The 15,358-nt window shown below is 37.4% G+C and overlaps 1 protein-coding gene across 1 annotated transcript in view; it reads right to left on the reverse strand.

Moving 5' to 3' along the window:
• The window catches only part of FAM83B (family with sequence similarity 83 member B), a 71,564-nt gene that overhangs the window by 55,141 nt on the left and 1,065 nt on the right, over positions 1-15,358 (reverse strand). The gene's annotated exons all lie outside the window — the stretch shown is intronic.

Here is a 15,358-nt window from a genome sequence, read left to right on the forward strand (position 1 = left end):
ATGAGGGCCACTAACAAGAAGTTGGCAGGGTGAGGATGCCTGGCCAGCAAAATTAACTATAACCTGTGCCAAAGAACTGCCACAGGCTGTATATGAAACCAATAGAAATTTCCTGCATGGGTACAATTAATTTGAAATTAAGGACATCCTATTGTCGGCACAGGTTTCACACTAAAACTTTAGTAGTAAAGGAACTCATACCAAACTGCTACTAAAAACGATTATTTTAATGTTCAATAATGTACAACATAGGCAATTCCTCTCTTGAACACTCCCAGTGTTTTATTACATTTGTTATCTCTAAAATCATTTGTAACAGTTGCAATATGTTCAATCTCCTTTAATGTATCAGGAATTATGGCTCCAGATGGTATATACAATAACACAGTTGCTATGGTTTTCTCACAGTATGATAACAAAAGTAACTGTAGACTCATTAGTCATATGGCATAACATTCTATTGTATTAGTTTTATGATTATATATTGCACAAGGAATTAAGATATGGTAAACCATTCTCACACAAGCTCTTTTAAGGTTAAAGGTGGAAAAGAGGCCAACTTTTAAGTGCTTAATGAGAACCTATGATCTTTGCTTTTTATATATTTAAATTGAGAAATAATATTGTTATAAATATGTTAGGAAACAGTTTTCAGAACTTACCATAATTGTTTTTTTTAACAGTAATTTTTATTTGGTTTTCAAGATGTACATGATGTAAAATTAAACCTAAAGAGGTTTTTCCATTTCAGCAAAGTAATGTTATTGTTTGTATTATAAAAAGTTATACAACTTTCCAATATACTTTCTGTATCAATTCCTTGTGGTTTTCTAGATCTCTGCTTGCTGTCAATATATAGAAAGCTTCTATGTTTACTTTTAGTAGACAGAAATCTGACCATGGTCACAAAGGTGTACAGCTCATTAGTATCACGGAGAGTAATCAGAGCTGTGCTATATAACGAGCCATGCACCTGTGTGACCATGGTCAGATTCCTGTCCACTGGAAGTAAACATAGAAGCTCTCTATAGAAGGACAGCAAACACATCTAGAAAACTGGGAAGAATTGATACAGAAAATATATTGGAAAGCTGTATAACTTTTTATAAAGCCAACAATAAACATTAATTTGCTGAAATGGGAATATCCCTTTAATTGTCATATACACACAAGCTATTTTTATTTAAATTTGATTGAATAAGTACTCTGATCTCTCAGAGGCATTTCACATTGAGTACTTGATACTGGTTGACTAAGAACTGGCCACAGTGGTGATGTCATGATAGACTTTACATCACCATTCCTGCCAGTGATTGGCCACTGTGCCATGTGTCTAGCACAGCAACTTAAAGGGGTATTCTCGTCTCGGCATTCACATTCAGTTTAATTAATCTGCCATATATAAACATTTCTTCAATTGGATGTTATTAAAAAAAATGTTCCTGTGTGAAGATAATTTCCCATAAACATAGCCATGTTGTCCCTTAGAAACGAGATAGCTTCCTCGGATACGACCACGTCGCACTCTGGCAGCGGTGGCCAGACTTGCGCTATAGGGTCCTGCCGGACTACCAGGATTCAGTAATCATTACCATAGGGTGGCTGTGCGACATGTAGTAACTCCAGGACATTTTATATACAATAACCTTTTGTTTATTTGTGCAATCACTCCAGCAGAGGTGGCCGTATCCGGGGAAGCTATCTCGTTTCTAAGGGACCATATGACTACATTTATGAGAAATTATCTTCACACAGGAACATTATTTTTAATAACATCTAATTGAAGAAATGTTTATTAATGGCAGATTAATCAAACTGAATGTTAATGCCCAGACGAGAATACCCCTTTAATGCTGCAACTAATTATACAATTTGGAGGGGGATTTCAAGACTATATAGAGGCCAAAGAGGGGGGAGTTTAAAGTCATGTACAGGTACTATATCAATACCTATATCAACATGCAGAGTCTGTTGATAGTGAGGTAGATGCTGTTAATTTCAATGCTGACAGTTAGACAATTCCCCCATGACAGGGGGAATGGCCCAAGGGGTAACTGACAGGGGGGTCTTGACTGTTACAATTCAAAATGGCATCATTAGCCCATGCACTGCATTGGATTGTAACAGACCCCCCCCCCCCCCCCCCCCCCCCCCCCACACACACACACTCTCCTTCCGTTATCTATTTATATTTGTATCTGTGTATTGTTAAAAATATTTTCTCAGGATACAAAAATATAGTATGGTGTAGCTGGTTTTAAATTCTAGATGATGACACACGTTGATGACAAAACGAAGATAACCTCACCCCAGCATCCTTCCCTAATATATCATAAGAAGCCTACAGAAACTGCATGGTCATCAAAGCATAATTTTAATAAGCCATGACACTTAACTTAAACTCATAAATGATCAAAGCTGCTTTGAAATGTGTATGGTAAATATTTCATGAACAAACTGCAGTGGTTCATAGATGGCAAAGATAATATAGCAGCAAAGTTAGATTTTGGAATGTTAGGTATGTGACATCATGGATAAGCCCATATTGCTCTTCTCTTTAGCAAAAGGTTTGACATTCAGGTTACTTCAACCTGAAAGATTGAAGTAAACATACCCCTCCAAAATGTCTTGTATGTTAAAGGTAATAGAGATGAACTCAAGCATCCAAATTGCTGGGCAGGAGTGTGCAAATTCACTATTTTCATAGTAATAACTTGCATCTGTGACATAAATTGAATATATGCCTCTTTTAAAGATGGGTTTAAAGACAAACAAATATATGACATGTTATTTTTATAGATTGAGAAGTATAAACTACTGCAAGGGACCCCACTGTCAGTAATGTATAGAGATAATGAAGCATGTGAAAATCCAATTTACAATTACTGTATATATATTTTTGAGTATAAGCCGACCTGAATATAAGCCAAGGCCCCTAATTTTACCACAAAAAAACTGGGAAAACCTATTGACCTATAGGGGTATTCTCGCCTGGGCATTCACATCCAGATTCATTAATCTGCCATATATATACACATTTCTTCATTTTGATTTCATAAAAAAAAAATGTACCTGTGTGAAGATTTTTCATAAATGTAGTCATATGGTCCCTTAGAAACAAGACTGTGTTCCTGGATAGGACCACCTCTGCTGGAGAGATTGCACAAAGAAACAAAAAGTTTTGTATATGAAATGTGCAGGAGTTACTCCAGGTCCCACAGCCATCCTGTGGTAATAAACGCTGAATCCAGTTGGTCAGGCAGGACTCAATAACGCATGTCTGGCCATCGCTGCCAAAATGTGAGGTGGTCGTATCCGAGGAAGCTATCTCGTTTCTAAGGGACAACATGGCCGCATTTATGATAAATTATCTTCACACAGGAACATTTTTTTTTATAAAATCCAGTTGAAGAAATGTTTACATATGGCAAATGAATTCAATTAAATTTAAATGCCCAGATGGGAATACCCCTTTAAATATAAGGCTAGGATGGAAAATGCATTGGTCACAGCCTCCCCACCAGTAGAAAGCTAGATAGCCTCCTGTCTCCAGTATATAGCCAGCCAGCCCCCTGAATATTGCCAGACAGTCCATGCCCCACAGTATATAGGCAGCCACCGCCTCTATATTGCTAGCTAGTCCCATGTATGTAGCCAGCCAGTCCCTTGTATATACCCAGCCAATATCTTGTGTATCTTGTGTATATCCAGCCAGTCCAGTACATAAAAATAATAAACTCTGTACTCACCTTTTTTTGCAGCTGGATATGTAGTACAAGGGACTATAAGGGACTCCCATGTCCTCAGTTATATGGCCAGAGACTGTGCATATTGGAGATTAGGACATGAAAATTCAGCCATTGTTTCACTTGCAGAAAAAGAAGCAATGAATGCCCTATATAAGTTTCAGATAAGTGCAATCACATGGATCTATGCCAGCCCGCCCATATATATGTCAGGGATGCTGGAGAGGTGGATTGGTGAGCGTTGCTCCACCTTACCCTCTCCATAGATAATAAAGACACGTCCGTTCTTACACGGAGTGTGTCACACCGAGTGCATGCTCTATATTTTTTGTGGCCTTGGGAGACGTATACAGTATTGTGCCCAGATATATGTCCCTCATGCAGTCATGTGAATACACCCTTAGATGTACAATTTGAAGCTAATTTTCTGTCAGGAATTTCGCACCATACTTTTCTAGGTAAACTGACCCTAAAGTTGACAAGAATAAATTTCACATACAGTTGTTGACTGCAACTAAGTGCTGGCCACAGTGGTGAAGTTGTGATGGATATTGATGTTATTGCCAGTGATTGGACAGTGCGTCATATGTCTAGCACAACATGTTCAGCAGTATACAAGTATTGGAGAGGGATCTTTATTGAACTGTGGATACATAACCAGAACAGAATAGCGCTCTGACTAATATATATTCTATAATACATTCTATAATATAAATGATTCCCACAAGATGTGCTATACCTATATTAAATCAGTTCTGTTCTTATACTTCCTATCATTAGTGAAGAAATATACAAAGCCTGAAGTGAGCATTGATGTGCAAATGGATTGGTTACATCCCCAATGACAAGTTTATTATCAGCATATCACACCCTATGGAACCCAGAACCTGTAATGTTGAAACCACATTTAGGGAATTAATTCCACTAAGAATGTCAAGTACAACATCTTGTCTTGTGCACTGATGTCTATGTGCCATGTTTTCCTGCCAATCAATACAAGTCCGTCCTTCATATCGGTCACATTTAACTGTTGTCGGACCTGACTACAGCATGTAATAATGACAATATGGTTCACCAGAATGAGAGACACTGAATACTCTTAATAGCTTCAGCGCAAAATTGCAGTCCTGTTACAATGACTTTGGTCAAGTCAGCAATTACACCATAAACATTACTGCAATCAGCTATCTGCCAGTGAATAGAGCAGGAAGCATGCCTGTGCACCTTTGTTTTATTCAGAGATTTGATGTAAGTTCTGCCATTCTTTAGATTATTGGTAGTTCCCCAGTGAGTATCCCCATTCTGTGGATTAATGAATACTCGCTCTTATTTAATTATAATTGAAACTAGACAGCGAAAATATGTTGTTGATAAAATGGGCCAATGCTCATCAATGCATTATTCCTTATAAAGTCGATTTTTGCAAAGAGAAACTTTTTTAGTTTTAGTTTTCATGTGCACATTTGACGAAAATCAGAAAACATAAATGTGGTTCATATGAGCAGAATAAATGTATCACTCATACAATAGTAACCAGATAAAAAGCTTATCTTCTTATTTTATTGCTATCCCCTTGCTGTAATCCTAAATGTTTCCTGGTTTTGTTTAAGCTCAAGAATGTTTCACTTATTTGTTCTTGACCTTTAAAACAAAAGAATCACCATTCTACCAGTGAGAAATAGCTGCAGGGCAGATGACTTGTAGAGGAAATGTGAAAAAAGAGAATAACATTAACATCAAAATGAGAGACTCTACCAATTGCAAGGTATGTAAAAACATAGAAATGTTTGCCTACAACCCCTGAAAGGAGTTGTCCAGGGATAGAAAACAAAATTGATATATGGTCAGCGGTGGGGGAGGGTTAAAAACTATAATCTGACGGGTCAATAATTAACCCCTTATCACCGACATTAGTTTTCAGCTCAATGACCAGACTCGATTTTTCAAATCTGCCCTGTCTCACGATAATTGGTTATAACTTTGGAACGCTTTAACATATCCATGTGATTTTAAGAAGGTTTTCTCGTGACACATTGTACTTCATGTTAGTTATAAAATTTAAGTGATAAGTTTTGCGTTTCGTTCTGAAAAAAAGTGAAAATTTGGCAAAAGTTTGTAAAAATTCTTCATTTTCCAAGTTTGAAATGTTCTGGTTTCCAGACAAGATGTAAAACTACCCAAAAAGTTTGATAATTAACATTTACAGAATATTTGCTTTATGTTGGGATGATATTTTATGCGTCCGATCATTTTTCTAGGATGTTATGCGGCGCAGAACTTTAGGTGCGATTTTTCTTATTTTCATGAAAATTGCCAAAACTCACATTTTGAGGGACAACTAATCTTCCAAGTGACTTTGAAAGGCCTAAATAATAGTAAAACCCATAAAATTTCTCCACTATAGAAACTTCACACTTCACAACTTCTATTAAGTCTATTAACCCTTTAAGTGTTTCACATGGGTTAAAAAATATGGACCTGCGATTTAGAAACTATAGAATTTTTTGGGAAAATACATTCATTTAGGCCAAAACTGACATTTTCAGAATAAATTAAATGATGAAACGCACTGCAACGTTTGATGCCCAATTCCTCCCGAGTGTACTGATACCACATATGTGGTGGTAAACTGCTGTATGGGCGCACGGCCGGGCATAGAATGAATGGAGGTGCCATTCACAGCAGATTTGTATTGTCACATTGTACGACCTATACATTTTTATTTTTTTTGGTAATGCGAACATATGAGGGCTTATTTTTTATGGGATGAGATACAATGTATAGATAATTCATTTTGGGAGTCTAAAGCTTATTCATGAGATTTTATTAACTATTTCAATAGGGACACAAACAAAATCATCCATTTTTATTTTGGATTGTTAGCATTTTTTTCCCCCGCTCACCGTAACGTAAAAATAATATTTTATCTTTATTCTCTGGTTCACTACGATTTCGGTGATATCTTATTTATATAGTTTTTCTTATTTTTGCTCAATTTTCCTGAGCAAAACCAATATTGGAGAAAATCGCATTGTTTTTACTATTGACAACTTTTCAGGGCCATAACTTCTGTATTTTTATGTTGTCAGATCTGGTTGAGGGCTTATTTTTTGCGAAAACAGTTGTTCTTTTCAGTCATATCATATTAGGGAATGTAACTTTTTTTGATCACTTTTTAGAACATTTTTTGTGATGGTGTTTGATGAAAAATTGTATATTATGGGAAGTTTTTCAAGTTTTTTTTTTTTTTACGTCGTTCACCGAACGGGTTCAATATTGATTTAGATTTATTGTACAGATTAATACGGACGCGGTGATACCAAATATGTACGTGTTTTTGTGTTTTATATACTTTATTTGCATTTTATGTGTTACTGGGGAGATTATGGGACTTTTATTTTATTTATTTATTTAATTATATTATAAAAAGATAAAAAAAATTTTTTTAACTTTTTTACATTTTCTACTTCTTGGCTTGAATAAGCGATCATCCGATAGCTTGTTCAAGCCTTTACACTGCAATACACTTGTATTGCAGTGTATAGTGTAAGTAACTGAGCATGCCGCATCCTCGGGTCACTCGTCGGGACCTGGGGCAGTGGCAGGAGGGATCGGATCGGTAAGCACACCAGGGGGGTCCGATCCACGGGGGACACACTTGCACGTAAGGGGTTAAACACCCGGAATCGGAGTTTTTCCGATCTCGGGTGTTAGTGCCGGGTCTGGGCTGTGTTATCACAGCCCGACACCGGCACCAGCGAGACCCGGTGTCCCGAAATCTTCTTCTGACGCGCCGCCGTAGAAAGGCGTACGCGTCAGAAGAAGTACCCTTAATGACTGCCGTGAAAAGCCGATACGGCGGTCATTAAGGGGTTAAACAACACTCAGGTGTCAGGTGGTCAATGATAGCAAATCCTGAGAAATTCTTTAAGTATATAATTGCGTAAAAAGTGTCAGAGCAGGTGGGATGCCTATATACTGGATCCTATGCAGAGGGTTGGGGGTCAATGATTCGTACTCTAAATGGTCACCAGTTAAAATTTGTGTACCCAGGGCTGTGCTCGGCCCATTATTATTTATTTATTATTGATACAGATATAGGAATTAATAGCACTGTGCCTATTTTTGCAGACGACACCAAGCTGTGTAGTGTAACGCAGTCTATGAAAGATGTTCATAGTCTGCAGGGTGACTTGGACAAACTAAGTGTTTGGTCATCCACTTGGCAAATGAGGTTCAATGTGGATAAATGTAAGATTATGCACCTGGAGGCTAAAAATCGATATCAAACATGTCCTTTGTGTAGTAAATCTGGGAGAGTTCCTTGTTGAGATGACCTGAGAATACTAGTAGATCATAGATTAAGTAAGAGCATGCAATGTCAATCAGCTGCCTCTAAAACCAGCAAGATCTTGTCATGTATCAAAAGTGGTATGGTGGGTCTCAGTTATGAGGAAGGATTAAACAACTAGATTTATTCAATCTCAAAAAGCGACAACAAAGAGGGGGGGGGCATGATCAATTTATACAAATATATGAATGGTCTATACAAAAAATACGGTGAAAACTTGTTCTGGGTTAAATCATATAGATTTGTTTCCCCTAAATCTCTTCTTCATCCAATTCTTTCCCTTCCTTGGTTGATCTTGATATACATGTGTCTTTTTTCAACTGTATAGAGTAAACTAAACTAAACCAACTCCAATGCTGTTGTTCTACTGCAGAGATGCCCATCACTGCTGGCCTCTGTTGTTTATAAAGGCAGGTAATGCCTTCCCAACCACTGCCGTGCGCCTGCTATTACCTAAACTCATGTCGCAGCAAAACAGTAGTTGGGATGGCAATGTAGCAAAAGGGGAGTGTCGTAGGAGGTCATCATAAGTAGTTTATTGTATTTTGAGGTCCCCTAGCAACATATCAATTTTTTATGGGTGGACAACCCCTTTAATCCAGTCTTTTATCATGACAATATAAGGTGGTCACATAGAAGTCACTGGTGAAGTTTTGATCATCAAAACCCTCACCTTTCCATTGCTTTACCATGTTAAACTATTTCTAAAGGTACAAGTACAAGTTAAATATTCCTAAGATGTTGTTTGCTATGATAATTTATGCAAATAGTTGATGTGTTATTTTTTTTATACCAGGAAATTGATAGTTTTTTTTTCCATAAAAGCAGGAAATATTAATACTTTAAGACATTATGTCTTTAATTTAAAAACATTAGATGTGCAATACACTGAGATCAATTTAAGTGCATTTTCACATCAGCTAAATATTCACTTTCCAATTCTCACAGGCAAAGCCCATGCTCTATGAACCCATGCCACGTGTTGCCATTGAAATCAATGTGATTTTGATATTTTGTAGCTGTTTGGGTGTGAAAAATGTTCTACAGTTCACATCAATAAATCTCTGCATGAACATAACCCGAGAGTTGTCTGTCATATGCTGCCAAATGATATTCCAATTTTTATAGTGATTCATTTCAGCTATGATGGATAAAAATAATAAAGCAACAATGACTTAACATTTACTATAGTATGTAGAAGAAATATAATCATGCAACTTTGATATATTTGGGACAGATTGATTAAGTAAGGAAAATAAACATCAGAGAATTGCAATATGAGAGAGTGCTGAACCAAGCCACAAACATCAGTAGGATATTCATTTAACTTGAAATATACATGCCAATACAAGGCTCCTTAGTTTTTAGGACCTTAGAACCTTTTAGGACCACTCTAACTGGCACTCTAATTACTATTTATTGTATTTATTACAAAGAGCAAGTACAGTAATACATTTATGATTTCCATTGAAAGATGACAGAGATATATTCTAGTTACAGGTTCTCTTTAGTGCTAAGTATTTATAGGAATCCTACAGTTACAACTTAAGCACAAATAAAGCAAAATTCCATAAAATAAGATTTTTACATTCTAAAGTAATATAACAATAACAATAAACAATAAAGTAATAACAATAATATCAAATAAAAAAAATTAAAAACACTTTAACAACAATATTAAATAACGGAATACTTAACAATAACACATTTAATAGAGAAATATTTTTTACGTGTGACAAGAGTGAAAAGTGAGTCTTATTAGCTGCTACATCTTCCCCTTCCTGCACACAGCTATGATGTATAAGTAATAAATTATGGAGGTCTGCAAGGGAAAACATCAAATGAAGATATTCCTATGTTCTCCTCAGTCGTAAATGTAATTAACCACTAGTGATTTGATACACAAGCAATGTGTTGAGTAGAAAGTGACATAAATTTCCATGTTACAGACACACGTTTCAAGTCTGTCAGGTCAGAAAGTATTGCTAAATCAGCCAGGGAGTTGTCCACAACACACTCTATTAATCTGAGAATTATTGGCAAGTAGCAGCAAAGAGAAGAAATACTTCCCTTACTCATCATCCTAGAAATTAGCCTATTGTCTCCTGGCAGTAGATTTCTTTTAACTCCTAAGAAGAACAAACAGTAAAGTACAAAGGTACGTTTAATAGCGACTAAGTCAACTTCCAGCCATAGTGCGAGCAATTAATGTTTGACATGTCTGGGTAGAGCTGAAGTCAACAAAGTACTTACTGTAGATACGTTTCATCATTTACTTCCCCCCTTTCTATGCATTGTACACATTTACCAGAAAGCAGACGTTTCTGCCTTAAGCTATTGTCCCAACTCTTGTTATGTGAATATTTAATTAGCTAGAATTCCCTCCACCTCACCTATTAGTAGGGATAAAGCTTAGGTATTCTACCGCCCATGTGATGACAACATAAGTAGTTTCCAGCTGTCGTCCTGAGAGACAGATGTAGTCATTCACAGCTTTGCTCCACAGCTTTCTATGAATCAGGTGACATAATGGAATTTTTAAAGGGGATTTAACTGACACGTTTCCCAATTTTAGAAAATCAACATTGGGGAAGAAAAAGATACTCTCAGACTCCAAAAAGATCTTGCCCAGGAAGCAGAAGAACAGTCAGCTAATAGAGCAGTGAACATGATGTATTGTGCTTGTAGCTTTATACTCTGTAAAGAGTTTGTATGTTGTGTGGGTTTCCTACAGGTCCTCTGGTTTCCTCCCACACTCCAAAAAGGTTGATTAGATTGTGAGCCTCATTAGGGACAGGGACTGATTTGGCAATCTGTGTGTAATATGTGTGTGCTATATAAATAAAGGAATTATAATAATAATAATAATAATAATAATAATTATTATTATTATTATTATTATTATTACATCTTATTTAGTGGGCTTATACAATCTGCTATGGAGCACAATGGTCGCTTGTTACGTTATTGCCTGAAAGTATCTCTTGTTGTTTTTAGACTGCAGAGACAGTGTGACAACACCAGACCAGCATGGAAATGCATAGGGATAGTTAATAAAGCAATATAAACCCATTCACTCATGTCCGTTCAGTTACCAACTTACAGGAACACTCTATGCCCCATATTTATTAAAGCTTTTACATCGGATGTTGCCCTAAAAAATTTATTACCGTGACTCGACAGAATAGTGTCACACGCTCGATGTTAAAGGTGCACCAAAAAAAAGTTGGTGAACTGCTGGACCACTGGAGGGAGAACCAGATTCATAAACAACGTGCACCACAATTCATGAATCTGGCGCACTCTTCAAACTCCACCGGCAAACTGCATCAAGTGCAGTTTTCACTGTTTTTGATAAATGTGATCTGATTTTGCACTATTTTTCCTCCAATTAATTTGTTTTTCAAAAATCCTGCTTCTACAAAAGTACCAGGAGTAAATGTACATAATTAATGAAACTACAAAGATGAGAATGTATGTTAATGACAGAAATACAATGGTCTGTTGGTCTCAGGGAAATCCAAGGTTTTACATGTCTACAAGTATAATGTTCACATAAACAGGGACTCAAGTGCCTCAAGGGAAAGGTATAGAAATGCATATTCCTGACTCTCTATGTAGACCTCTTCATACTGCCAGTAATGCCTACATGATGCTGTGCTCCTAAGGGATAATGTCTTTTATAGGGGTTGGCCACTTTACCCCATGTTTTTTGAAATGTGTGTAAGTGTTGGGGCAGGATATTAGGTAATTTACCAGTATACATCTATTAGAAGTTCTGCACTGCTTTCATGATATGTAAAGTGAAGTCTCCTGTCTTTTACCTCATCAGCCAGATATCCCTGACCATAACATGGCTGCAGATGGAGGGTCATGTCATCTCTAACCGAGAACAATCACCCGGCCAGGACCTTATAGTAGTATTCATGAATATAAGCTCAAGTTTCTGGCATGGTGATTGTTTTTGGTCAGAGATCACATGAGCCTCCATCTTCAGCTATTTTATGGTCAGGAATGTCTGGCTGATGATGTAAAAGACAAGAGGCTTCACTTTACATATCAAGAAAGCAGATCTGAACTTTTAATAAATGTGTATAGGTAAATTACCTAATTTCCTAACCCCCACACTTACAAACACCATACAAAAAAAAGGGGTAAAGTGACCAACCCCTTTAACATACATGTCTGTGGGTGCTATATTTGCCCAACTGAAATCATATGACAGTGTGGGTGTGTTATTAAAATAAACTGATAACTTTTAGCAAGCATCTTTTTCTATTTGAGTTACAATACCTTTAGCCAGGAACATCCTTGAAAAGGTGAACTTTCTGCCCTTCTGTCTGATTCTAAAACTCTTTGTTATTGTGGGTCTATAGTCAGCTACCAATGCTTGTTCTATCTTTGCAGATGCCTCTTCCAGATATAATAGCACATTTTTGCATTCTTCTAACTCAAAACATTGTATCCAGCACAAAGTTCCCTTCAGTATAAGTAAACATAACATATACAGAAGAGATAATAAAACTTTTCAAGTGATTCTTTATATTTGTACTCGTTGTGCATGACCTACATTGAGTGAGGTTTGAATATGCCACACATCTGCATTGCAGCAATACAATGGCTTCCAGCACAGGGAGTGTCGCTGTGCTCAGCAGAATGGGACCTGTAATCTGCACATATGATGCATTTTGCAATGATCTGTAAAACAGCATGCTGAAATTTCCGGCAGTACGGATACAGGTGCAATGTATTTCCAAGCATACGTTTTAACACAAGTGCAGGTAATATCTTACCATCTGTGTAGAACAGATTTTTCATGAAGAATAGGTAGTATGAACAAACCCCTCGAAAAATGTTAACAAAAATTTTGGAAAGTGCACAAGAATTTCATTAAAATCATTTTCATACTTATTCTCGCACATGGATTTCAAGTACGTTCTCTGTTTGAACAACACATTTAGGTTCACTGCAACAGGGGTATAATTCAAGGGATACATAGAAGGCTCTTCCCCATACCAAGAAACCAGTACCATATTACGGTATATTTTAGGTTCAGATTTTACATTGGAACACAGCTGCTTTTACAGTTCTATGCACATTACTGAACTTAGACATACAACATGTTAGTACATCATAGTAAGGCCTCATGAACACTACCATGTGCAAAATCCGGCCACAAACAACAGGCCAAGTGCCATTGTTTGCATCCCTTGCCACCAGCACATTCATTGTATGATGAGACACAGCAGTCTCACCGTACCATTACCAAATATAATATAGGACAAAGGGGGCAGTGAGCTAGCCACAATACATCCTTTACATAAGAAAAGATTTTCTAGGGGCAAACTGACCAAATTTAGTTGGGATAGCTAATCCTCCAAAGTCTGGTGACACAAAGCCTGTCAAACCAATAGGGGTAAATAAGGAATTCCATCAGCAATTGTAAAAATAAACAAAGCAGGGTGATTACAGAAAGATTGCAGATACCAACGTTTGTAAAAAAATGTGTGAAATACTGTATACTGATTTGACATAGTGTGGACCATGAAAAGAACTCTTGATAAAATCTCAAAAGCCATCCTGGTTTTGAGAATCACATCTCTAAATACAGTAGTGTTTTTAAATGTTTTGGTCGGTGCTAATAACATTTGAAATTATGTATCCATATACCGTACTTGTTAGCTTTAGTGGTGTTGTCACTCTCACTCTTAGGCTGCATTCACACGGATGTGTGCCCATCTGGCCACAACCAGGCGGACACACATTGGGCGCCCTGGAGAGGAGGAAAGGTAAGCGCCGCGCAACCCGCCGACTTTCATGCGACACAAATCAGTGGGCGTGGCTGTCGGACAACCCGACTGATTCAGACTGAACGCAGGATTTAAAATTCAAATTGTGTCGCAAGACATGCACTCACATACAGCAGGTAGAAGAAGGTGAACTCCGGGAAGCGACACATGCAGGATCTCGGGTGCGCGATCTCGCAGCAGACTTCATCCTCGTCGGACAACGCACCTCGGGCATCGCGCAGGGACCAGGTAAGTAAATGTGCCCCATTGTATTTAATTGGGATATGGATATGCCTGAATATCTCCAACTGCATATTTGGGGGAAAAGGCTAGATATGTTGACTTTCACCAGGCCAATAATTTATCCAAAAACATATAAGTAACCCTTCCCAGTGCATTCTTGGCCAAGTCAAGCATGTCAGTAAATTATGATAAGGTTAACATTTTGTTAGCAATAATATAGCCCAAACACACCATGAAACACCAGGACTCTTTCATGCAGACTTCATCAGGGTACCTAGCAGCGGTGTCAGCAAAACAACATCCAAACCAATCATTGGGGTGCACGGCACCAAACATATAATGTGGAGATGAAGAGTCGGCAGTCACCAATATTGGATTAGCCTTTTCTTTATTGCAGGGGATGCAGGAGGTTAGCACACTACGAAAAGGCAATGGGTCGTTTCGCGCACAAAACGCTTTTCAAGCCTCGGACCTCCATAAGCCTCTGAGGCTTGAGAAAGCCCTTTGTGTGCGAAACGGCGTGTTGCCTAGTCGTGGCGTGCTAACTGCCTGTTGGTGAGTGCCATCTCTTCATCTTCGCAATAATATATAACTGGAGTAAAAACAGCATCATCACTAGTAAGTATATCATGTCTACATTCTGGAGATCATGGGGCTGACAACATGATATACAGTACAGACAATGGAACTGGACAAACAACATGTCAATTTAAGACATATGGCATGTTATTGCTACTAGATGTTCCCTCTGAATAAGGACTTCAAAGAAACGTTAACAGAATGCACAGTAACAGTAAAAATGTAAGTTTAGTATACATTTAAAGCTATACATTATTTTAACCATTAACTAACATGACATTAATTTGGGTTGTCTGAAAGGGTCCCCCCTGTGTGTGCAGGTGGGGTAACCAGCATGTTTGGTCACACTGGAAAGCATTTGTGGACATAATTTACTAGATAAAGTGCTCCAAATCAAAGTATACAGAAAAGAAAGGAATACAAAAGACATGTAAATTAAACTCAGAATTTATACAATTGCTTCTACAATAACAGCTTTCAGAGGAGTATGGGATATTTATGAAAGATTTGTATCATTTTATACTGTTATTCTTAATTTGGCAGGCAATGAACATTTGTTGGCAGTTTACCAATCACAATAGATAGTCTAACTGTCCAAAGTTAGACTACCACTGAAGGGGATATTGAACCCCTAGACGTTGACAATTGAC

Source organism: Engystomops pustulosus, chromosome 3, assembly GCF_040894005.1.
Source record: "Engystomops pustulosus chromosome 3, aEngPut4.maternal, whole genome shotgun sequence".
Lineage (NCBI taxonomy): Eukaryota > Metazoa > Chordata > Amphibia > Anura > Leptodactylidae > Engystomops > Engystomops pustulosus.